The sequence below is a fragment of the Rattus norvegicus genome, chromosome 18 (assembly GCF_036323735.1).
Source record: "Rattus norvegicus strain BN/NHsdMcwi chromosome 18, GRCr8, whole genome shotgun sequence".
NCBI classification, from domain to species: domain Eukaryota; kingdom Metazoa; phylum Chordata; class Mammalia; order Rodentia; family Muridae; genus Rattus; species Rattus norvegicus.
In genome coordinates, this window is record NC_086036.1 from 13351564 (window position 1) to 13378558 (window position 26995).

Consider the following 26995-nt stretch of genomic DNA (forward strand, 5'->3'; position numbering starts at 1 on the left):
AAATATTTTCCTTTAGGGATATGAACAGATTCCCAAATAGTGGTTTCTAAATAAGGCATAATGATTAAACACTGGAAAATCCACCTGAATAAGGCCAGAAAATTATCACCCCTCTCTTAGATAAGAATACCTTGTAATTGGATTCAGTCAAGTTGTTCAAGGAAAAGTCCCACTAGAATAGTCAAAGGGTGGTAGAAATATTTCAATCAGACATGAAGATATTGTCCATATGAAGACTATGTGGCCAGTTAATGCCCTTGTCTTTGCATTGGGAAGGACAACCATGTGTTAGTCCCTTTATGAATGTACATCTTGCTTGTGGAGATAGCAAACAAAAAATGGTAGTGGGGAGTGAGACTTGGTCTTTAACGTGCAACTTATAGGAAAGATCCACATGTGATCCATCTGTGATCAGCACTGATAGCCCATACGACTCAATGTACAGATGGGAGCCAACCAGGGCTCCTGTGTCTGTGTAGGACCTTGGAAGTGCACACCCTGTTACAAATGCACAGACACAGAAAAGGGAGAAACAGTGATTCCAGATTTTAACATTGTACAGCAAACTTAACCAGGCCCAGTATTGCTTTGATAAATAGCTACTTAAAAATAAATAATGTTATACAAATAATACAGTGTGTTTCAGTCTGTTAATCTTAAATTGGCATTCCAGTTACATCAGAATAAATGTTAGTTTTTCTAAGGTGCCCAGAAAAGTTTTTTTTCCCTTAAAGTTGTAGCTCTTTTCTATTGAGTTTCTGTTTGAATAATTAATTAATTTATTCTCTTTAATTTATTCTCTCTCTCTCTCTCTCTCTCTCTCTCTGCGTGTGTGTGTGTGTGTGAGAGAGAGAGAGAGAGAGAGAGAGAGAGAGAGAGAGAGAAAGAGAGAGAGAGAGAGAAATAGAGAGAGAGATGCATGCCCAGAGAAATTCCGTGGCAGTAGTGTTTCTTTTGCCATCTTGTGAATCCCAGGGATGAAATCAGGTCTTCGGGCTTGAGGGAAAATTAGTCGCCTCAAGAACTGCTTGTTGGAATTTTAATCCTTTCTTAGGAAGTGAAAACATTTTCCTGATGAAAATCAATTAAGTCATTAATCTCACATCAAATCAATTTATGGATGAGTTTTGAAGAAAAGTAGCTCTCTTTGATAAATTTAATAAATTGTAAAAAAAACAAGGCATGTCTATATCTTTATGAAGTTGAGGTGTGGCCATATTTTCAAAGATGACATCCCTTAATTTTCTCAACTTTCCTTTCTTTGGTCATTCCAAGATATTATATCTAATGACACTTTTTGTTGATGGGTTCCTGAGAGAAATACTTTATTTCTAAATTAACATCTATTCTTGTGTTGATAAATCTTATTCTGAGTTATTTTACATAATATATTTGATATGCATGTACGTACATATCTACATACACATATATTATAGTTTGAATCAAGTAACACCACTTTAGCTGATCATCCTCTACCTGAGAGTCATAAATTATCTAACAAAATTCCAAGTGCCAGGCATGAGAACCTTCCCCAGGAGTTGTTTAAGAGACTTACAAAATTATTCTGGTCATCACCACCACCCTTGGTTGCTTCCCAACACTTGAAGGTAATATCCTACTGCTGAAGACACCACATACACAGAACTTCAAGTAATTGAGCTCAAACTGATCTAGAAGTTTCATCTCTGAGGATTGGACCTCAGAGAATGAAGTTTTTGTACAGCCCTTAAAGGAGAAAATCAATTGACAATTCTATGTGCTAAGCTTTAAAACACATCCCTGGGGGTATAATATTAACCCAATTGTCTTGAGGTAACCAATAGCTATCTACTTCAACATTAAGCTTTACTTACTATGAAGGGATTCATTCCTGGTAATGTAGAACTACCTGTGACTGGTTAGGCCATGGATCCTAGAGTAGAACCTATTACTGCCATTTCCCTAAACCATTATAATTTATAACTGCATTTTAAATATACTCTTATACCTCTGGGTAAGTGTACCCCTAATCAAATAAGTTTCTATTTGTATAAGATATAGACTATTATGGAGAGCCATAACTAATGCTTAGAGCAACTGCCAAAGTACAACTGACAAATGTACATGGCAATCCTTATACCTTAGGGTCATAGGACATCATGGAAGAAGCAATGTAAAGATCATAGAAGCCCAGAGATTCAGGATGTTCGCTGTAAGATAGTGTCTTCTCCACAGGGTGGAACAGCTGCACCCCCCCAAATCCCAACAATATGGTAACCTAAGCAATGCCTGCATAATGACAACACTAGTTGACAGTGTAATGTGAATGCGGAAGTTCTTTACAAGGCTTCACCCCCAGAGGAAGCAAGAAAGTAATGGCCATCGAGAAAGGGGAATGAGTTTTTTTTCCAGGGGGAGATCCTTGGTAAATTATCCATTTCCAAATGGTCACTTCTAGAATGTGTACATACTAGCAAAATCAAATGAACTCATAGTCTATGTTTACACACACACACACACACACACACACACACACACACACACACACACGCATAACAATAACTGAAGAACAGGTCATGTATATAGGAGGGAGCAGGGTGGGCACAGAAGGAGTTAGAAAGGGAGGACTTTGTGGTAGAAATCATGTAATCGCAGTCCTCATGTCTGAAATTATCCCAAAATAAAACATGTAAACTACAGCAGAAATATGAATACAACCTGGAAAACATTTATATCACTTATGACTAAGTTCTTCTATCGTATGGAATAGGGCACTATTGTAAATGCCTGCCTAAAATGGTCCTGGGAAAGTTGCCCTACCTAAGTTGCTTCCACTTCACATAACCTCCAATATTTAATCAGAACCTCCAATATTTAATCAGAACCTCCAATATTTAATCAGAACCTCCAATATTTCCTCAGAAGAGAAGGACATGTTTGAGTTATATCGCACATTATACTGAGGAATAAAGATAGAGACAAAACTAAAAGATACCAGATTTTTAAAAATGCAAGTTTCCTCAAACAAGAACACTGACCATAAAATTGAAATCAGATCGCCATTTAGATCATAATTATAAGCCTTTTGGAATTTTTGAAGATAAGGAATGATTTTCTAGAATGCTTTTATGAATAGCCCTAGGAAGTTTGGGGAGGAATATATTCTTCTTGGCAGTGCTAGAGCATGGTACATGCTCCATAAGTACTGAAAGGGCAGGGAGTGACATTTTTCTTGGGTATGTATTTCCTGTGTTGTGAACTGAATGCAGGTCCTTGTGTAGCGGAGGGAATGCCATGCCATTTGGAAGGACAGTGAAGTACTCATTTAAGAGACCGAAGGAAACTCCTTCAGTTCGACATTTTTCTTTCCTTTTTTTTTTTTCAATTCTGAAAGACATTTACAAAGTTGCTTTAGCCCTCAGTCCCAAGGGCAAGACGGAACTTAACTCCACAGATCAGTAATGTGACACGCAATTAATGCTCTATGAGCCGTTTGCCAGAATAGAGTTCAGTGGTCATCAGTTAAAACACAGCGATGATAATTGCAATTACTGGCTGATTTCTAGATTTGAGATTATACTTTATTTTAAAAGCATGATTATGTTCACTTCTGAGTTCTCCTATGAGCTGAGTATGCATGTTCACAGGAACATTCCAGTAATGGAAAATGATAAACACAGGCAACAGTTAAGCAGGAAAACAATATTTTTAAAAACATATTTTTGAGAATTTCATTCATGAATACTGTGTTTTCACATCATTTCCACCCCTTCCTTTCCTCTTCCAACTCTCTCCTCCACAACCCTTTCAGGGTTACAGATATCTGTAATTACTTTACATAGGCATGTACATAAGCCTACTGAGTCTATATTTATGTTGTTTATATGTACAACTGTTTAAGGTTGACCACATGGTTCTGGATAACCTATTGGGGCTCATCCCCTCATGTTTCCTCTTCAGAAGCCATCATCTAAAGACAGGGCCTTGTGAAATTTCCCTCATTCTCCTTGGTATTTCAAATGGACTGGTCCTTATGCAGGTCTTGCTTACGTGACCGTATTATTGAGAGTTCATGAGTACACCTTCCCTGTCATATATAGAAGACACCATCTTGAAGCAGACATCCTCCTGGTCCTCTGGCTCTGACCATCTTTCCCTTTCCTCTACTGAAATGTCTCCTGAGCCTTAGTCCATTGTACTAATTGGGGGTGTGAACCTCACAGGCACTTTTCTGCATTTTGACTGAGAACAATGGCAAAACAAGATTTTTCAAAAACATTGTTACAACAAAAAATCAACTTCCTTCTCCCTCTCCCTCTCTTCTCCTTTGCCTCCTCTCCATTTCTCCTCGCACATTCACTTGCTTCAAGGTCTTCCTATGTATTTCAGGTTGCTGAGCTCTAACCTAAGCTCTCCCTGCCTCAGTCTTCTCAGTGTTGGGCCATAGAAACATGGACAACCACTTCTGGTCAATCTTAGTAACTCATCAGAGGTTCTATTACATAGAATTAAGAAGAAACCAGGCATCACTTTTCAAATGAAGTTGTCAAACAAACAAAGATCCCTGAAAAATGTTTTTTAAGAAGAATCTAAGGGACATGGGACCTCATTTCCTTTGAATTTATGATCAGACTGGCACTGGTCTTCCTGGATGAGAACAGTATCATTGTTCAGAGAAGTACAGAAGTTAGGTCAAACTTGTGTGGTCAGAGGAAAACTCAATACAATCCAAAGCTCTTGAGGGCATGAAAACGGTGTGCACACATTAACATGCTATTGCTTGTTTCTGAATTCCACATGGGTGTTTCTGGATTTCAAATTAATGTTTCTGGATTCTGCAGTGATGCTTCTGGATTCCACATAGATTTTTTTGGATTCCTGGTATTTGTGGATACACGGGTGTATTATGATTATGTGACCACACTGATGAATGAACTTACTGTAAAAAAAAAGTCAAGTTTCATAAAGTAAACCCAATTCAACTCTCTCCTAGTATTTGATACAGTGACCTTAATATAATATTATCTTAGTAAGTTCTTGATGACAGTTATAAGTCAATCCACTTAAAACAGGCTCTTGCTCCAATTTTCTTGGTCTCCTTGACAAGTAGGCCATTCAGAGATGAGTCCACATCCTGTTGTGTTTGCTTCTAACACGGTGCACAGCTTTTACATTTCCAAGTTCCAGTGGTCTTTTGTTCTACAGCTTTGGGAGAGTGACTGACCACATCTCGTCTGATAATGGACAGGCTTCCTGATCCACACATTGTTGCTCTCCCAGTGACTTCCTGCTGATGACCAGTGAATGCGCCCGGAGACTCACTCAGGAGCCACTAAGATAGGAAGCAGATGCAGTTTGTCAGACATCCGTTCCCAGATCAATCTCTGCAGCTCTCTAAGTGAGGTGTGATCACTGTAAATCTTCTTCTCCAGTTGATTTATATTGTAATTAAGACAGAGGAGAAGCACATACAAGGCCAAAAGCAGAAAAGTAGCACACATTTTTCATGGAAAGTTTTCCCCTTTCTAAGTCAGAGCACAGAGGAGCGTTAGAAAAAAAAATGTTAGGAACTGGTCATGCTTACTCCTGTGTTATGGCAAAATAGTAAGTCATCTGTGTTTTCTGTACAAATATATATATAACTATATATATATATAACTATATATATATATTTCATTTTATTTTTTAAAAAAGCAAATGGTGAGTTGATCTTGTGGCCCATTAAAGCAATATTTCAGCATTTTTATTCTTTTATTTTAGTTAAATGATATCCCAATGCATTTCAGTGGAGGTGTATTGAGACAAGGCAGCAGTTAACGCTTTTTGGTGCACCTTTGCAGAAGTAAGCGGGGGCAGGGGCGGGGGTAGGACTGGACCTGTGCATGCAGATCAGACCATCTGAGGGGATAAAAGAAGTAGAGATTGCATAGCTGAATGGCTATGAAGAAAGAAAAAAATGTTATTTTTGTCTTTTTTTAAAAAGCTGTGTTATTAGATTTTTAGCCCTGCAGTATTCATAAGAAACATTATACTGATACATTTTAAGCACACTTTCAAATACTGCCAGATTTCAAAACAAAGTAAGATAAGACTAGAAGAGTCAAGCAGTTGTGGGCCTTTTTTTTTTTTTTTTTTTTTTTTTTTTTTTTTTTTTTGGGTTTGGGCAATCTGAAAGAGGGTGGGGGAATCTTTACAATGAGACTGTATTTCCAGAAATATAGTGTACCATTACTTAAATTAAGGAGGAATATATATATATATATATATATATATATATATATATGGGTTTAATATCACTTTTCTTTTTTTCTTATCAGAAGCGAGAGTAACCCTGTGTGTTTCTTTGAGGAAAATCAAATATTTTGTCATAAAACATTTTGTAAACACTGGATAATCTTTTCTATTTTTCCAGAAGAATATGAATGTGTGTGTGTGTGTGTATATATATATATATATATACATATATATATATATATATATATATATATATATATATATAGAGAGAGAGAGAGAGAGAGAGAGAGAGAGGCTCCTTATTCTAAGTAAATATAACTCAGGCTAGAATGTCGTTCGAATGGCCTGTTTTAGCTCATTGGAAATGGCAGATGTACGCCAGTGGCTTCTGCTGCTTCTTGTGTGCTTGTGGGTGGGACGAAACATGGGTGGATAATTGTCCTTACTCTGTTCTTTCAAGAACCAAAGCTCACTGGATAAAAGGAACAATTTCCCCTCAAATTATTCTCGTGAATAAAATTGGTTGCTAATTTTCCCCCTCATATTTATTGCTAATTTAATTAGCAGTTTAATCTCACTTTTCTTTTTTTCTTATCAGAAGCAAGAGTAACCCTGTGTGTTTCTTTGAGGAAAATCAAATATTTTGTCATAAAACATTTTGTAAACACTGGATAATCTTTTCTAGTTTTCCAGAAGAATAAAGCACAATAGTGTATTAAGTGATTTCATATAATGTGAAATAAAAAATTCATAATTTTTAAAATTCCACATTTCTAAAATTTATTATCTATTTAATATCTCATATGGTAGCGTCCATTAAGTCCCTAGTAGGTACAACCAGAAAAGAGTATTTGGTATGAAGAAAAGGAACATGTAAAATGAAATCTTAGCTGGCCATGGCAATCGAAACCTGCAATCCTTGAACTCAGAAGGCTCGAGAAGGACCTGGTTTTTCAGGCTAGCCTGGGTCTCATAGGAGTGCTATGTTACAAAAGGAGGAACTGAAACAAATCAAACTAACCAACCAGTGAGTGACTGACTGATTACCACCACCCACAGAGCAACCAAGCAATCACCAACCAACCAACCAACCAACTAACTAACCATCCATCCAACCAACTAACCGACCAACCAACCAACCAACCAACCAACCAACCAACCAACTAACCAACTAACCAACCAACCAATTAACTTCCTGGATCTTGTGCTTAGCATTCAGTCCTTACACAGGCACACTAGTTCTTGTATATAGGATATTTCTTCTATTTCAGCAGAAAATGTTTTGGTGGGAACTAGAAAAGCAACACAGGCTTTTCAGGAAAGTATCTTTCTAGATATTAGAGCTCAATATAAGGTTTGATCTCAAGTGACATGTAAATGAGCAGTTGAGCGACATTGTGTAGATGCTGATGTGGCCACAGAAGGATGACTTTTGAGGACAGTAACCACGTGACGAGGTAAGAGCCTAAGAGTATCTTACAAGGGATGGCTGACCATAGACAAAGCATGAGACATAAAGGACATGCATCTACTTAGGGGATGATGAGTAAACGAGCACTCCCGGAGTTCAGGGTAGTAAGGCTGAAATGGTGAAATGGGTGTGTATTATCTAGGGTTTTCAAAGGAGCGCATTAAGGAAAATGCCTACTGAAAATTGTGAGCAAGAGAATGGAGCCATTGGGCTGAAATACAATAGATCTAAATACATCCATGTAGAGGTGGAGCTCGGACTCCATGGACACGAGAGACAGAATGTGAGTCCCATCAGGATGGAATGCGTGTTTGATTTGTATCTCACTCCAACTGTCATAACAGGGATCGCTTGCTTTTGCTAAAGCTCATGTACTTCTTCTGGCATAAAAATCTCATCGTTAAATCAGCAGCACCATCCCCAGGAAGCACAGTAGATGCTCTAAGTTTTCAAAATGGTCTTCCCCTCATTGTTAATTGTAAGTTGAAGGTGTTCTGGGCTGCAGGAAACAGTCGTCGTTGTTGTTGCTGCTGTTTTTCCCTAACCATAAAACTATATGATTAAACAAACCTGCGCGCATGTGTGAGTGAGTGTGCATGTGCGTGTGTGTGTGTAGGATATGCATTTATGTGAGTGTGTTCTTATGTATACGTATTTCCGGTTGGCTGGAGACACCACTCTGCTAACTAGTCCCTTTCTTTTATAAGTAACCCTTTCTTTGTTACTCATCTTGGAATTTGTATTTGTTATGTCTTCAAAATTACTATATTTTAAATACGACATTAAATCTGTCTTTAGTCTCTTTCTATATATTGTTTATCTTGGTCATTCCAATTCTTTTTTTTTTCCCCCTGGAGCTGGGGACCGAACCCAGGGCCTTGCGCTTCCTAGGCAAGCGCTCTACCACTGAGCTAAATCCCCAACCCCGGTCATTCCAATTCTTATCTCTAGACTCAGCTTAGTTGGTGTTTTTATCCCACACGTGTCCATGGCAGACAGTTGTGACTGCTGGGTGGCCTCCTGCTTAATTCCACTTCTCTATGAGATCTTGGCTGCTCTCAGCTGAATTTTTCTTTTCTTTTTTTTTCTTTTTGTACTGATGTTTTATTTAATTATATACTTGTATATTTTGCCTTCCCTGCTGCGAATATTTTTATATTTCTAGACATTGTCTAGAGGTTAGTTGGGAGGTGAAGTTAGGTCACTTGAAAGAAGTTTGACTTTTTAAGTCTGGCTCTTATAACTTACTAGAAATCAGATGCCATTAGAAAAGATACATGAAGAAAACAGAATGCCTTAACGTTTTCATGTGTTATGACAACGACAACAAAAATCCAGCATTATTTTATAAGAAATCCGAAACATCACTTGCGGCAATTCTGAGGTGAGTTTAGTAAGTAGGCAAACTGCTTAATGGCATAAGATGCGTCTCTGAATTCCTGAGGAATCTATTCAAAAGGAGCCACAAACTCTGGAAACAACTCCGACCTAGTGGTATTGGAGTTGTCTGTGAAGGAAAAAGAACTTGAAAATTCACACGGTATTGTCAAAGCTTTGGAATATAATATCCAAGTTGAACGAATGCTGTCTTGCTCAGGAAAGGTCAGTCTGAAATTCTAGTCAGCATATTAGGAGCAGTTGATTTACACGTCTGAAGAATCCCTACTAAGTACATCTTTCCCTATAGGAGATTCCTATCATCTCACTTTGGAAATAATTGAAAGAAAGTATTTCCAGAGGGGAATCCACATAAACAAGATTTATCTAAGGGTTACAAATGTGACAGAAAAAAATGCTCTGCTGTGTGACCAGGGACCAAGAGTACTGCTTTTTGAAGTGTTGCATACATTCCAACAATGTATACTTTGTTGTATAATGGTTCCTCAATTTCCTGAGACATTCAATCAGTGTACCTCAAAACAAGTCTTTGGGAAAGGACCATATTAGTCAGTGTTCTATTGCTGTGAAGAGACACCGTGAGAAAGGCAACTCTTCCAGAAAAAAAAAAGATACATTTAACTAGGGGCCGACTTGCAGTTTCCAATATCATCATGGCAGAGATCATGGGACAGTAGCTGAGAGTTATATCCTGATCCATTCCCAAGCAGAGAGATCAAGAGACAGAGATGGGGATGGGAAAGGGGAGGGAAAGGGAAGGGTGGAAGACAAGGGAAGGGGGAGGAAGAGAGACAGGGTAGGAACACACAGGCACACTTCAAAGTCTACTCACTGACTAACTTCCACCAACAAGGCCACACCTACTCCAATATGACCACAAATACTCCACATGCCCACATATACTTCAACAATCTCATGTCCTTTTTTTCCTTTTAATTTATTGTCTCTACTATGTAGTGCATCTAGACCGCAGCTTCTTCTCCCTCCTCTCCACCTAATCTCTCTCCCTTCCCCCTCTCTTCTCCCAACCCCTCCTCCATTTCCCTTCAGTAAAGAGCAGGCTTTCCAGGGGTATCAAGCAAACATGGCATATCAGGCAGCAGTAAGACCAGTCACCTCTCCTCATATCAAGGCTGGAAGAGCCAACCCAGTAGGAGGAAGAGGGTCCCAAAAGCAGGCAAAAGAGTCAGAGACAGACCCCCTTCCCACAGGAATCCTAAAAGAATTAAGCTACATAACTGTAAAATATATGCAGAGGAAGGTCATACCTTTTAATCCTGCTCAAAGAGTTTCACTGATGACTAACCATTCAAATATAGAAGCCTACTGGGACCGTGCTTATTCAAAGCATCCCATGAACACACTATGCTTCAGTGTTTTAATTGTGTTTAAGGACTTATGCAGGCTAAGCACAGTCCTTTTCTTCACATAGGTTTCAGCTGCTTCTGTTTCACAATCTTAACATTTCCTCACCCCTCACCATCTCCCTCCTTCCTCCCCTTCCTTCTCTTTCTTCCTTGTTCTCCACCCCCTTTCTCTCTCTCTCACTCTCTCCTGATCAGTTGCCTCACTGGTTCCTGGTACCTGCCCTGAACCTACAGGCAACTGCACTCCTGGAGTGGTTAGTTAATGCTGCAATTCCAATAATGTGCAAGGCCTAGGTCCCAGCACGTTGTCTTCTGGGCAATCTCTGCACCTTTTCCTTTCCGTGTCATTGAATTTATTGCACCATATTGACATTGCCTCTTCATAAAATTCATGAACAATGTTTTGTTTTTCATCTCAGATCAGAAACTAAAGATTTCTATCTATAATAGCTATTTTTTTAAATTCACAAGTTTCCAGTTTTAACTTTTTCTCTCTCCCTCTCTTCAAGTGTTTGCCAAGGGTCGGTGTTTTCAGGATTCTCAGAGATAATCTCTTTGTCACTTGGTAAACTTCTTATTTCTCAGCCCTTGTCATTTGTTTCATTTTAATTTGTTCTCTGGCTTCTATTCACACCCTCTTGGTGCCCCTGTGTCTTCAGTCAACATGTATTGGCACACTTGCAGTATCCCAAGAGTCGGTAACAGTTGTCTCTTGCTCTCCTTTTTTTTTTTTTAATTAACTTGAGTATTTCTTATTTACATTTCGAGTGTTATTCCCTTTCCCGGTCTCCGGGCCAACATCCCCCTAACCCCTCCACCTCCCCTTCTTTATGGGTGTTCCCCTCCCTATCCTCCCCTCATTGCCACTCTCCCCCCAACAATCTAGTTCACTGGGGGTTCAGTCTTAGCAGGACCCAGGGCTTCCCCTTCCACTGGTGCTCTTACTAGGATATTCATTGCTACCTATGAGGTCAGAGTCCAGGGTCAGTCCATGTATAGTCTTTAGGTAGTGGCTTAGTCCCTGGAAGCTCTGATTGCTTGGCATTGTTGTTCATAAGGGGTTTCGAGCCCCTTCAAGCTCTTCCAGTTCTTTCTCTGATTCCTTCAACGGGGGTCCTATTCTCAGTTCAGTGGTTTGCTGCTGGCATTCGCCTCTGTATTTGCTGTATTCTGGCTGTGTCTCTCAGGAGCGATCTACATCCTGCTCCTGTCGGCCTGCACTTCTTTGCTTCATCCATCTTGTCTAATTGGGTGGCTGTATATGTATGGACCACATTCTTATTGTACAGATCTTTTACTTGCTTGGTCAAAGCCACACCGAGGTACTTTATATTGTTTGGGTCTATTATGAAGGGTGTCATTTCCCTAATTTCTTTCTCGGCTTGTTTCTCTTTTGTGTAGAGGAAGGCTGCTGATTTATTTGAGTTAATTTTATACCCAGCCACTTTGCTGAAGTTGTTTATCAGCTTTAGTAGTTCTCTGGTGGAACTTTTGGGATCACTTAAATATACTATCATATCATCAGCAAATAGTGATATTTTTGACTTCTTCTTTTCCAATCCGTATTCCCTTGATTTCCTTTTGTTGTCTGATTGCTCTGGCTAGAACTTCAAGAACTATATTGAGTAAGTAGGGAGAGAGTGGGCAGCCTTATTTAGTCCCTGATTTTAGTGGGATTGCTTTAAGTTTCTCTCCATTTAGTTTAATATAGCTTTTACTGTGTTTAGGTATGGGCCTTGAATTCCTATTCTTTCCAGGACTTTTATCATGAAGGGGTGTTGAATTTTGTCAAATGCTTTCTCAGCATCTAATGAAATGATCATGTGGTTTTGTTCTTTCAGTTTGTTTATATAATGGATCACGTTGATGGTTTTCCGTATATTAAACCATCCCTGCATGCCTGGGATGAAGCCTACTTGATCATGGTGGAGCATGGTTTTGATGTGCTATTGGATTCGGTTTGCCAGAATTTTATTGAGTATTTTTGCATCGATATTCATAAGGGAAATTGGTCTGAAGTTCTCTTTCTTTGTTGTGTCTTTGTGTGGTTTAGGTATAAGAGTAATTGTGGCTTCGTAGAAGGAATTTGGTAGTGATCCATCTGTTTCAATTTCGTGGAATAGTTTGGATAATATTGGTATGAGGTCTTCTATGAAGGTCTGATAGAATTCTGCACTAAACCCGTCTGGACCTGGGCTCTTTTTGGTTGGGAGACCTTTAATGACTGCTTCTAGATCCTTAGGGGTTATTGGGTTGTTTAACTGGTTTATCTCTTCCTGATTTAACTTCAGTACCTGGTATCTGTCTAGGAAATTGTCCATTTCCTGCAGATTTTCAAATTTTGCTGAATATAGGCTTTTGTAGTAGGATCTGATGATTTTTTGAAGTTCCTCTGATTCTGTAGTTATGTCTCCCTTTTCATTTCTGATTTTGTTAATTTGGACACACTCTCTGTGTTCTCTCGTTAGTCTGGCTATGGGTTTATCTATCTTGTTGATTTTCTCAAAGTTGTTCTCTTTTCTAATAAACTGTTTCTATCACCACGTTTACTTTATTAATGGTCTGGCCTTCATTCTATTCCCCAAAGGCATTTAAATCATCTTCATTTGCCTTTATTTATTGCCCATTTTACATATGATGTCTTATCACTTTGATGCCTGAGAAATAAACTAAGTATGTTCTCATGGTATTTGTTTTCTAACATCAACTTTATTTTTGTTTAGATATGTTTTTACTTTTTTTAGTTGATAGTTTTATAAATGCACATAATAAATTTTAGTTGTTCACCACTTGCAACTATTTTTAAATGACAGTGATTAAGAGATGATTATAAGTGTTGCTACTTAAAAATGGCAATGTATAGAAGAGTTTTAAAATATCCGATGTTGCCTACCCAATGATTTCTGATGTGGCAGATGTTTACCTCTGATATTGGAAATCTGAGATGCACTTTGGTGCATTATTTGGGAAACTGAACTATTTTTTAAATTTCATACTCAATTATGAAATATAGCATAAAATATTTATACTGTAATAGTTTAAGTCTGTGTCATAGATCAAAAGTTACAGTGCAGTTGAAAAGCCACTGCGTTTAATGAATGCTACAAATGTGGAGGCTCTCTCATTATAGTAAGCTAAGATACAAAAAACCCCATAAACTTCAGGGATGCTATAGGGAAAACTGTTGGCTTCTTTTATTCTCCTAGTAACAAAATCAAAATCTTTGACCTAAATGAGTGGATGTGGATTTTGATTGCTGTGGTAAATACCACGACTTTGGAAAGAACAGACTTATTTTGGTTTTGGCTTTATAATACAAAAAGAAGCCAGTACAGGAACTCAAGCAGGAACCTGGAGGCAGGAACTGAGGCAGAGACCATGGAGGAATGCTGCTTATGGGCTGGCTCCCAATGGCCCACTCACATTGCCTTATTATACAGCGTAGAAACAGGGCACACTGCTTTCCCAGTGGGATGCGACCCCTATGTCAATTATGTATTGTTCTTATAGTCCCCTCTCTGGACTGCCCTCTCCATCTGCCCTCCTAGTTCTGGTCCTTTTACTCCTCCAGAATATTTCGCCCTCATACTTTCAGGGCATCCCTAGTTCATCATTCTGCCTTATTGCTTGTCCCTTTAGACCCCATCTACCTCCTCATAATCTTATTATGTTTTCATTTATATTTTTATTACATATATGAATATAAATCTACACATACATATAAATTTAGATACATCTCTTGCATATGAGGACAATGTCTCCACTCTATCCCTTTTCCTATATTTGACACCCTTTCGTTTTCTTTATACCAAGTAAAAGCCCATCACGTATTTACCACATGTTTTCTTTAATCATTCATTTGTAGCTGGCATTCAGGCTGGCTTACGTTCCTAGCTATTGTGACCAAGGTAGCAGCAAGCATGGTGTGTGAACATTTCTGTGATATGCTGCCTTGGAGCCATCCAGGAGTGACACAGCTGGATCTTCAGCACAATGCAAGTTAAAAGCACATTGCAGTTCCATCTCATCCAGACACAATTCTTACCAAGAGAGCAGCTCGTGGGTAGGGAGGTCAGGAGGATCTAGGAAGAATCCTCTTTAGGACAGGGGAAAAAACATGACCAAAATACTTTATACCTAAAAATAAGCAGCCAATAAAAGATATTAAAATGTTAAAAGTATTTTAAAAAGAAAGCAAATGGTGACAAATGCCAGCGAGGATGTGGGGAACGAGTAACTCCACTCTACTTCTGGTATGTATGTGCACTGGTATAGCATCTCTGCAAATAAACATGGAAACTCCTCAATAACCGGAAACTCCTGTAAAGGCTGCCTTACTAGCTACACCCAACATTGTTCCTCTTCCTGTCTTTTATTCCACAACAAGTCCACAGAATAAAGATTCACCCCCTCACTCCATCTTCTCCCTATGTCCAAAAGAAAAAAAAGCCTGGAATAACATGTTTGTTTGGAAACAGTCTAGGTCAAGATTCAGAAAATAAGGGATTTGAACCTGGCTACATAGCTTGTGAGCCATGCCACAAGTCTCAGTCTCTCTCTCTCTCTCTCTCTCTCTCTTTCTTTCTCTCTCTCTCTCTCTCTCTCTCTCTCTCTGTCTTTCTCTCTCTCTCTCTGTCTTTCTCTCTCTCTCTGTCTCTCTCTGTCTTTCTCTCTGTCTCTCTCTGTCTTCCCCTCTCTCTGTCTCTCTGTCTCTCTCTGTCTCTGTCTCTCTGTCTGTCTCTCTGACTGTCTTTCTGTCTCTCTCTCTGTCTCCCTCTCTCTGTCTCCCTCTCTCTGTCTCCCTCTCTGTCTGTCTCTCTGACTGTCTCTCTGTCCCCCCCCCTCTCCTGTGTGTGTGCGTGTGTGTGTGTGTGTGTGTGTGTGTGTGTGTGTGTGTTGCCTGTACACATATTGTATTCTACATGAATACCTGGAGCGCACAGAAGCCAGAAGAGGGCACTGGATCTCCTGGAACTGTAATTACAGTTGAAGTAAGACTGAGCCAGTGCTGGGCGCGATATCTACATAGGTCTTCTGCAATAGCAGCAACAGCTCTTAGCTGCTGACCTACCTGTCCAGCCCCCTGGAAGCTAATGTATTTATTACATTTGTCTAACAGAATCTTTCTTCCTAGGATGCTGGTGACAGATAAATTAAAGTAAATAGAAATCACAATGAATAAGTGCTATAACATGGAGTGCCCCTCAGAGGTGCTCAAACACTACAGCCTCCCTTGATGCTGTGTGGAGTTATCTGGAACCTCTTCCAGCTCCTCACAAAACAGCCTGCGGCTACAATGACAAGACATGTGCAGTGAGTGGTTTCTTATTTAAAAAAACAAAAAAAAAAAAAGGAGATTTTTTTCCCAAGTGAAGTTTGCTAAGGAAGGAGAAGGTAAGAGAGGCACAAGAAGTATTTCTGTAGCACCCTTAACTATTAGAATCTTCCAGGGTGAGGGTGCTTCTGAGAGGACAGAAAACCCAAAAGGGGGAGAAGCGATAGGAAAAAATTGCAGTTTTGATACCGTGAAGATAGCATTTTATAATTCAACCCTAGACTAGGATTTTGACTTTTGAATAAATCAGTTGGCTGAGAAGGTTCTGATCCCTGAACATGGCAAGATGCCAGTTGGCAATTCTCAGGGCTAAATGCTAAGATGCCCCTAGTTTTCAAAAAAAAAAGTTTTCAATAAGAAACACACACCCGGAATAAACAAGGCTGGTGCTGATCATGCCACAGACTCACGGCATTTGCTCTAAACTGTATTTAAAGGCTCCTGAGTTGAGCACTTGGACCTGGGGAAGGAGTTGAGATGCTGCGTTCACAGTGCTGTGGATGCTTTGTCTTCGTATTTGTGCTTTGTTATTTTGTTGTCGCTTTGCTTCTTCTGAGCCACAACTGATACGATCTCAATGTTTCCGGACCGCATGGGACCAACCCTTCAAAATGGAACTGGCTGTTTCAAAACTACTACATGACACCCACCAGCATTTGAACCTAGGACAGTGTCGGTCAATGGGAAATGATGAAGAATTTGAATGTGCAAGATGACCCTTCATCTGGGAGGTCTGCATCTGGGCATTGGACTTGCTGCTGAAAGCTGGTTAAATCGAAAGTATTTGAGGAAACGATGCATCTCATTTGTACATGCAGAGCTCTTTTTCCTGATTATTATTCTCTTAAGTAATTCAGTGTAAGACTATGCATGTAGATTTCATATTTTACCAGATATCACAAAAAAAATCTGGATAATTGCTTCAACATACGAGAAGGTGCTCATAGTCTAGGTTAAATACTGTGTCTCTTTATTCAAGCACCTTGAGCATCTGTGGGTTTAGCATGCCGAGGTGGGATGCCTTGGAGCCAATCATCCTTGCATTTGGAGAGATGAACGTACTAAGGCATAATTTGAAAAATCTGGGATCCTGGCTCTCCGCATTAAGTATGTTAGCCTATTTCCTCAATGCTTCAACACCATTTTCAACAACGTTAGGATATTAACTTACTGAATGTCATGTGGTAGGTTTTGTAAGAAGTGTGCCAAAGGAAGTGCATCAAGATAGTGAAGAGTGGAGTACACTTTCCCATTCTGCAACACTCAGGTGATTGTCGGGGTGGGTGATCAGATTCTCTGCAGGTAGCGATGTCTGCCTTCGGAGAGCCCAGAATGGTGTGTTGTACAAATGAAATGCGATTATCTCTGTGCACAGGATAGTCTGATTTGGAACAAGACTTTAGGTCTAATATAAAGATCCGTCAAATCAATCATCCAGCTAAGCTTCTGTGGCCCCAAACTCCTAATTTAAAAATGTTGATAAATGAAGTAGCTCTTTAGTTAATAAATGAACTATCTCTTTAGTTGTCCTTCGTCAGCAACATTCATTTTAATGGAAAGCGAGTTTACAGGGTTACATGATTGAACTACTGAGCCACGTCAGTGTTGGCAAATGATGGGCTAAATTATTGATGTTACACACTAATGAATTCTGATGAGAAATAAAACACAGACATTACGTTTCAAGTGGTTCATAATTATTTTTGTACTTTAAAAGCAATTTTATTCTTTTTTCCAAATCATACGGGTTCTGTAAAACAAAAACACAGTTAGCGATTAAACTGAAATTATTTAGTTTGTGGCAAAAAAAGAGTCCTGCTATTGCAAGTTTTCATTCTGGGAGGATAATGTTATTCACACTAGGTTCCTGATTTCCTATATACTTCTGGGGAAAGATAATTAAATTAAGTGTCTAAATTTTAAAACCACTGTCTTTAAGGAAGATAATCTGCTTTGAAACTATGGATGACATTCCAATAGATGTATTTATGTTCATGTTTACTGTAGTTGTGCTGAAACACTGCCATTCACTGGGCTTTCCATGAACTAGCCTGATTTGAGAAAGTTATCTTCAAATCTATGATGAGGAATGATGTATGTGCTATAAAATGGTGGACATTGGAAGCAGGCAGTGTTACAAAAACAGGGCCACATTTCATGAAGGAACAAAGTCTGTTCAATGGTCTTTAGTATTTCCTTGTGACAATACTGTCTCAGCTTGAAATCTTAAATGTGAAACCCATGACATTTCTTGCTTTTCCTTAAGGCTTGACTTAAAGTAGAATGACTCAAACAGAAGCTCAACTTGAAGAGATCCAAGGCCAGCTTTTAATTAAGGATTAGACATAGAAATCACAGTGTTCCCAGCTCAAGAATGCATCTGTCAACTGCTCATCATGAATCTTGGCACCAGCATGTTCATTGTCCCTACCTCTGCTCACCCCATCATGGGGTAGCAGGGTCCCTTTGTCAGAAGGGGCTGTTACCATTAGTGGACCAGGTCTTCATGCAAATGACTTATTGTTTTGTTTGCCTGGACTTTACTTAATTTTACAGAGATGCTTAGAATTAACTCTAGAAGTTAGTCTCTATGCGATGGCCGTTACAGATACTTTTCTCCATGGATAATTCTTTAAAAAGATTAAAAACTCAACAGCGAACTCTTTCTATTCTTTTAAGAACAAAACTCTCCATTTCCACTTCTCCAGATTGAGAAGATATGCAGATATCATACTTTGAGACAAGATGACTAATTCTCTTTTTATTAATCATTTTATTCGTTTACATTTCAAATGATATCTCCTTTCCCAGTTACCCCTCCACAATCCCCATTCTCTCCCTCCTTTCCCCCGTCCCTTCTTCTCTATGAGGGTGCTCCTCCACCCACCCATCCACTCCAGCCTCACTGCTCTAGCATCCCCCTAAGCTGGGGCATCAAGCCTCCACAGGGCCCTCCCATTGATATCAGATATGGTAATCTCTGCTACACATGTAGCTGGAGCCCTCAGTGTATGCTCTTTGGTTGGTGGTTTAGTCTCTGGGAGCTCTGGGTCATTGTGTTGATATTGTTCTTCCTATGGGGTTGCAATCCCCTTTAGCTCCTTCAGTCCTTCCCCTAACTCTTCCATTGGAATTCCAGGGCTCAATCTGATGGTTGGCTGAGTTTCTGCATCTGTATTCGTCAGGTCCTGGCGGAACCTCTCAGGAAACAGCCATACCAGGCTCAGGTCAGCAAGTGCTTCTTGGTATCAGCAATACTGTTGGGTTTGGTGTCTATAGATGTAATGGCTCCCTCGATGGGGTGGTCTCTGGATGAGCTTTCTTTAGTTTCTGTTCCAGTTTTTTGTCCCTGTCTTTCCTTTGGACAGTAACATTTCTGGGTTAACAATTTTGAGATGGGTGGGTGGTCCTGTCCCTCAACTGGGGACTGTGCCTATCTACTGGAGGTGGTGTCTACAGGTTCTATCTTACCTTCATTACGTATTTCCATTGGGTCCTGGGCGTCTCTTGCTTCCTTGGCATTTATGACTTTCTAGTGGCTACCCCCAGTTAGAGGGAGAGTTATTTATGTTAACTCTGTAACATTCTACTTCCTTATTAAAATTTACTGAGGCATCGTCTTCCTCGCCCTTATTTCTCCTTTGTAAATAATCCCACGCATGATAAACACGGTATTGTGTATACCAAGGCTGTCTCACCTGCTCCAGTCAAACTTTTCTTTCTCTAGAATTTCCATCCTAATCTTTTACTCTTGTTATCATGGCACTGCTCATTGTTTTAGAATCTTGATACTTCTGAATGAAAAATCATGTGTCCGGGTTAATCTCACATCAGGGCAGCATCATTATGTCATGATGATGCTAAGTTGTATGAAAAATACCTATCGGATATGCTCCATTAGTCACTAATTTTCAAACTCTAAGTTCTGCCTTTGAGGAACTCATCTCCCCCACACCACTGACGTGGCTCCTCCACTTGAATAATGGGCTGCTGACACAACACTGAATTAAACAACTTACAATGCTGTTTCCTTTCTTTTTGTGAAGTACAAACCCAGGACATGCAATTATAGCTTTCTAATAAAAGCAATGAGAAATGTATTATTTTATTTTAAGGTAAGAATATTTTGTGCTCAGTGAGTTATTTTACAGGATGAGAACAGAATTTAATTTATAGAATTTGCCATTGATTGGTGCTTTATTTATTGACCCTCTGATATATTATATTGGTATGTCTGTGAGGTGAATGTATTTTCATTCTAGATATCAACATTGGAATTACCTCATTGCTTTATCTGTCTTCCAATGGGAGATGCAAAGCTATCATCATTGCCGACAGGTGCTCTGCATGTTGTCAGATAAAATAATTCTGATATGTGCAGAGATGATGGACACAAGTTGTTGTTAACTAAACCCTAAGAATCACACCATGAAGGAGTTGGGAGAAAATAAGAATGCCTTGAGTTGGAATAGGAACTAAGAATGTGTTGTTTAAGGGGCTGAAGAGGAACCTGAGTAAATTGAATGGGAAAATTTAACATCAGAGTCAGCATATAAAGGATAAAGAAGGCTGGGTTACATTGGCAATCAAGAGCTTAATTTACTTATGTACCCAGGATGTTCCCAGGACCTCTCTTGGGCTCTCTATACTGGCTGCTAAATTAGGTATTAATTAAGCAATAGAGATATTCCTTAAGGGAGACCCACTGGTGACATGGCTTTGATCATTCCCCTAACCTCATTTTGCACTCTTCCTTACTCAAGTCCTATTCTCTGCTCACAGAGGCCTTCCCACTCTCTGAAAAACAATGGCTTTTCCCAGTATGAATGTCCAGTTTCACCATATAAGGCTAATCTTACATGGAAAGTCTGCTAAAATATTTCAGAATTCTGCTAAAAATATTATGTGATTATTATAAAAATATTATATGATTTCTCTTGTAGTTAAGTTGCAGAAGTGACATATATTTAGTGAATTTCCTAAGTATATATTTTTAATGTTTCTATTGTGCCAATCAAAAACATATCTATTACTATCCTACTCACTTAAAGCATTTTAAGAATTGTTTTATGACCTGGTACAATGTAGTACCAGGAAGCGTTTGGTGTGTGCCCCAGAATGGGGGGACTATTCTCCAAATCTGTTAGGTCAAGTTAGTTGATGGAGTCTTTCAGGTCTTCCATGGCTTGATATTTTGAAAAAAAAATTCATGTTCTATTAGAAAGAGGCAAGCTTTAGGGCATCACACAATGAGATCCTTTTATTCCTACTTTAAGGCTTAGTATATGAATGACCGGCTTTATTCCTGGTATTATTTCCAGTTGTGAGGGTTTACTTTTATCCACTTGTGTTATGCTTGGTGTTGATGGAATGATTTTCCAACATTTACTTCCAAGAATTTTCAGGTATGTCATAGGCACCATAAAACAGAGTGACATTTTATCTACTGTAATTAAATATATTTTTCAATTGGAGTTTTGAATTCCATCTATTTTTTACATAAGATTTAGGACCTCTTCTTCCTTCTTGAAACTTAATGAAATACTTTGCAACACTCTGCTAGTTGTTCTATTGGTATTTTTGCTGTATCTATTACACCATGACTCAGGAAGCCTCACTGCTTCCTGTTGGGGTTACTCTGTACCATTTCATATTACCTTGAAGATGTACATGGAACAGTTGTATGTCACATGTCATCTTTTAGGGCACAGCTACCATCCGTGATGCATTTGTAGACAGGAGCTAGGACCCCCAGACCGGGGCATTAGCTTTCATATTTAAATTTGTTTTTTAAATGTCTTACATGTAACCCTCTCCTTTCTTCAGGTCTAGATTTGTTTCCCTCACATCTTTCTGGCTGTTTTCAGAATTACTTGCTGGGGTTTGCCCAACTTTTAGACAACTACAGCAGAAAATGTGTATATGATTTAGAGAAAGATACATACCTCTGTACCTTTAATATTGCACAACTGCTGTTAAGAATCACTCGCTTAAACATTGCCAGGAATCAGAAAACTCAACATGCAAGTCATTTGAGGGTTCATCCATTAGAGTGGTTGAATATAGAATGTTGACAATATAGCCGTCTTTCATACTTTGTCACTTTTGAAGGATGCTTTCTCTTTGAGAGTTTTGGGATGACTACTCTTACCTTCTTGTTGCTCATCTCCTTGTTAGAGACACTCTCATGCCTTCTGGCCCTCAATACTTCTGATGTAGTGTTAAAATTAGTTTTTAATTTTGTATCCTGTGGAATTGCTTCCATGATTGTTCCCTTTATCTTTGGCTTCCAGAAGTTGATTATAACATAAATGAATGTGAGTTTTATGTATACGTCTTTTGGAGGGGAGGGTTTTCTGAGTTAATGTGATCATCAATTAATATTTTAACTTAGTGACCACATCAAATTTTATACATTTTAGTGATTTAAGTATGCTCACCTTAGTACATGATGACGTGAGCTGTAATTACGACTACAAAGACTGTTACCTGAGAAGCAAATGTTATGATTTTACTACTTGGTCTGAGAAATGAAAGCTCATGAATGATTTACTGAATACGGAATAAATAGATTGTTTTCCCAGAATGCCACACTTTAAATAGCTGTCATTGTGCTCTTGCAAATGACTTAATCTCTTATTTCTCTCTGTATTTCTCTGACACAGTGAAATCTCAGTAACACAAAGAAAATTTCCAGGACAGTGTAGTTATTAACATGTCTCCAATGGCCACAATACCCAAACTTAATGTCTGCCTTTATTACTAGATATTGAGTCTGGACAACATGATTTACCCATATATGATTTGGTTTCATTATTCAAAAAAAAGGGTTACAATGACAGAATGTCATAGAATTCTTTGAGAATTACATTAATTAAAGTGCACAAAGTACTGAAAGCAGTGGCACATTATAAGAACTTTCTTAAAAACAAAATAGCAGGGGCTGGAGAGATTCTCAGTGATAAAAAGCCCTGACTGCTTGCTCTTCCAGAGGTCCTGAGTTCAATTCCCAGCAACCACATGGTGACTCACAACCATCTGTAATGGGATCTGATGCTCTATTCTCATATGTCTGAAGAGTGTTACAATGTTCTCACATACATTAAATAAATAAATAAATAAATAAATCCTTTAGAAATAGTAAATAGGCTTCTACTGTGTAACCCTAGCCCTCCAGGACTCCTGTGTTTGAAGTTGCTCATTTCTGTTCATCCCATGTTTTTCTCTGTTTTATATTAAGGTACCTGTGGAAGGAAGCCATACCCAAGTCTCACTTTTGACAAAGACACCCTTCTGAATTCAGACGTAAGTATACTATTTCTGCTTTCTAGCTAACCGTAACATTTATCACCTGCACCTGATTACCCTTAACCTTTGAATTAATTATTCTGTCACATTTTCTTGGGGGCAGCTACTTTCAATATTCAAGATATAGTTTAGGAATTATTCCTTTCAGGAAACCTCCCCTCCATTTCTGGCTTGAACTCTTTTTTGCCTCCAGCTTTACTTATTCAGTAGGGTGTGCCTGCCTTCTCTGTGAGGTCACAAGCTCTTTGAGGATGGATATTGTCCCTTGTCCTTATGGACCGCAGAGAACAGAAATGCCTGTCATAGAGCAGACCCTAAGAAAGAAGTGCATTGGAATGAGCTGACAGTCCTCAGCTTGGCTGCAGATGGCTGCAGCTCAAGGAACACAGTATGTATTGTGGGCATCACACTTGCATTCAGTGAGTGGGGAGGAAATCCAGTGCTTCTGTATGTAATGGCAATTCACTCCCCTAATATCAATCAAAATAAAATTTCAGAGGCATAATTTTACCAGGGAAAGATAATGAGATAGTACGTCCTAAAGGTAGGAGTGTGAAGAAATGAGCTAACATCCCTTTCAGACACCATTTTCTGAATCTGAAATGATTTTTCGGCAACAGACATTTGTTTGTTAGCAGTGATCAGTTTGCGATGGGAACAGAATGCTGATTTTACAGCTAAAGGAAGATATTTGGCCAAAGTGTGACTCAATAATTTTACTGTTTTAAGTAAGAACATTTGTTTAATTCTTCCTGTTTCTATGCTTATGCATTCTCTAAAAGCAGCAGCAGGAGCCAAAGGAATTGAAGCCAGCCAAGCATTTCTTTCATTACATTATATGACCAGCAGTGTTGTGCACGTAGATGGAGTTTCTGGAATTCCCAGGAGTCTAAAGTGCTGTGTAAAACTTGGGGTTGCCAGATTTTATTAATTAATTAATTAGTTAATTTATTCACAACACTGAGGGTGGAACCCAGGGCCTCAATAAGCTAGACAAGCCACCTACGACTGAGTTATACCACCAGCCATTGCTTTGTAAGCTTGTGGATGTGAAAGTATTGCCAAGTACAACTAGGTTCATGTCTGGTTGGTTTTGGAAATTTTTTTTTTCCGGAGCTGGGGACCGAACCCAGGGCCTAGCGCTCTACCACTGAGCTAAATCCCCAACCCCCGAAATTTTTTGTTAAGAGTTAGTTACATATTCAGAATTACCTTATAATAGTATTGGTAGAAACACACACACACACACACACACACACACACATGCGCGCACGCGCGCGAAAGATTTGAGTTACAGTAGCAGGTTACTCAGTGTGTACAGGGCTAATCCCGGGAGACATACCTAGTGTGTGCACATGTGTGCACATGTGCTGAGGCCTTCAGAAGATTACCTTGGGTGTTGTTCTTCAGTCCTTTGCATTCTTTGCCTACCCCAGCCCCCCCACAACCTTTTAAACACAAAATCTCTCATTAGCCTGGAAGTTACTAATCTGTCTTTGTCTTTCTAGCTCTGGAACTACAAGTGCGGTGTGACACCATCCCTCCTCTTTTATGAATCTGGAGATTAAACTTCAGTCTTCATGCTTGCAGAACAAGCACTTCTCTGACTGAACATCTTACCAATCCGGGTCCTGATAATACCAACCTAGCAACCAGTCCACAGCCTCATCCATGCAAAAACTCAAAACAACTCAGAGCAACTGTCAGAAGTTTCAGTTCTACACAGAAATTAAGATCTACAGTAATGCCTATATCTGAAAATATTTTTTCTCCATCTTTATTAAATTGGGTATTTCTTATTTACATTTCAATTGTTATTCCCTTTCCCGGTTTCCAGGCTAACATCCCCCTAACCTCTCCCCCTCCCCCTTCTATATGGGTGTTCCCCTCCCCATCCTCCCCCCATTACCGCCCTCCCCCCAACAATCACGTTCACTGGGGATTCAGTCTTGGTAGGACCCAGGGCTTCCCCTTCCACTGGTGCCCTTACTAGGATATTCATTGCTACCTATGAGGTCAGAGTCCAAGGTCAGTCCATGTATAGTCTTTAGGTAGTGGCTTAGTCCCTAGAAGCTCTGCTTGGTTGGCACTGTTGTTCATATGGGGTCTCAAGCCCCTTCAAGCTCTTTCAGTCCTTTCTCTGATTCCTTCAACAGGGGTCCTGTTTTCAGTTCAGTGGTTTGCTGTTGCCATTCGCCTATGTATTTGCTGTGTTCTGGGTGTGTCTCTCAGGAGAGATCTACATCCGGTTGCTGTCAGCCTGCACTTCTTTGCTTCATCCATCTTATCTAGTTTGGTGACTATATGTATGGGCTACATGTGGGGCAGGCTCTGAATGGGTGTTCCTTCAGCCTCTGTTCTAAACTTTGCCTCCTTAGTCTCTTCCAAGGGTATTCTTGTTCCCTTTTCAAAGAAGGAGTGAAGCATCCACATTTTGGTCATCTGTCTTGAGTTTCATGTGTTCTGTGCATCTAGGGTAATTCAAGCATTTGGGCTAATAGCCACTTATCAATGAGTGCATACCATGTGTGTTTTTCTGTGATTGGGTTACCTCACTCAGGATGATATTTTCCAGTTCCGACCATTTGCCTACGAATTTCATAAAGTCATTGTTTTTGATAGCTGAGTAATATTCCATTGTGTAGATGTACCACATTTTCTGTATCCATTCCTCTGTTGAAGGGTTCTTTCCAGCTTCTGGCTATTATAAATAAGGCTGCGATGAACATAGTGGAGCACGTGTCTTTTTTATATGTTGGGGCATCTTTTGGAGAGGTATAGCTGGGTCTGAAAATATTTTTAACATAAATTTTAATGGGAAAGCCTTACATTCTGAGGGGATACAGGTGCTCTGTGAAGCAGCTGGCCTCGGGTGCTCAGTTCCTGTCTTATCCAGCTCAGGCCTCCAGCTCCTGCCGACTCAGCCCACCATGAGGATGGGAACTCTCACCGTAATTCACCTCATCTAGAAATCCCCTCACAGATGTGCCCAGAGGTTTTTCCTCTACAGTTATTCAAGTCCTGTCCAGAACGTTGCCATTTTCTTTGCTTACTTTTAGGAGCTCTGTATTTTTGGTTGAAATGCTGAATAACTCTTATTAATTTAATTTTTGTACTTATTCACTTTACATTCCTCTCACTGTCCCCCTCTTGGTCACCATCTCCACACTCCTTTCTTCACTCTGCCCTCCTCTTCTCCTCTGAGCTGGTGGGGACCCCTGGCATGTCAAGTCTCTGAGAGGCTAAGCCCTTCCTCTCCCGTTGAGGCCAGATAAAGGCAGACCAGCTAGCACATACCCCATGTACATGCAGCAGCTTTGGGGATAACGCCCTTTTCCAGTTGTTCTGGACCCACGGGAAGACCAAGCTGCACATCTGCTACCTATGTGAAAGTGGGCCTGGCTCCGGCCCATGTATGTTCTTTGCTTGGTCGTTCAGACTTTGAGAAGCCCTGAGGGTCAGGTTAGTTGGCTCTGTTGGTCTTCCTGTGGAGTTCCTATCCCCTTCAGGGCCCACACGTCTTACTAGTTTTAATGCTTCCTGGTGAGCAGATGGCTCTATAGTTAAGAGCACTCCCTGCTCTTCCAGAATACCCAGGGGTTCAGTTCCCAGCACCCACAGGATAGCTCTCAACCCTCTGGAACAGTTCTGATGAATCTGATAGCCTTTCCTGACCTCCACAGGCACCAGATGTTCTCTTATATACATGAGGGCAAAACACTCATACACATGAAATAAGATACCATAAATCTTCAAACACTCTAGTGCTTACTCTCTCTTGGTGACAGAAACGGCACTATGACCATGATAGCTTTGACCTTTTCTTACCCACTATCTCTGCCTCTGGTTATTTTATAAAACATATGAAACTGAGGGAGTTTTCTTATATGTTATTTTGTTTCT

At 39.6% G+C, this 26995-nt stretch overlaps 1 protein-coding gene and 1 long non-coding RNA gene across 2 annotated transcripts in view; one reads left to right on the top strand and one right to left on the bottom strand.

Moving 5' to 3' along the window:
- The window catches only part of Ccdc178 (coiled-coil domain containing 178), a 397289-nt gene that overhangs the window by 1769 nt on the left and 368525 nt on the right, over positions 1 to 26995 (bottom strand). The gene's annotated exons all lie outside the window — the stretch shown is intronic.
- LOC134482977 (uncharacterized) lies at positions 23375 to 24897 on the top strand. Its single transcript, XR_010059759.1, has 2 exons — positions 23375 to 23480; positions 24601 to 24897. It is a non-coding gene; the product is annotated as an uncharacterized LOC134482977 (long non-coding RNA).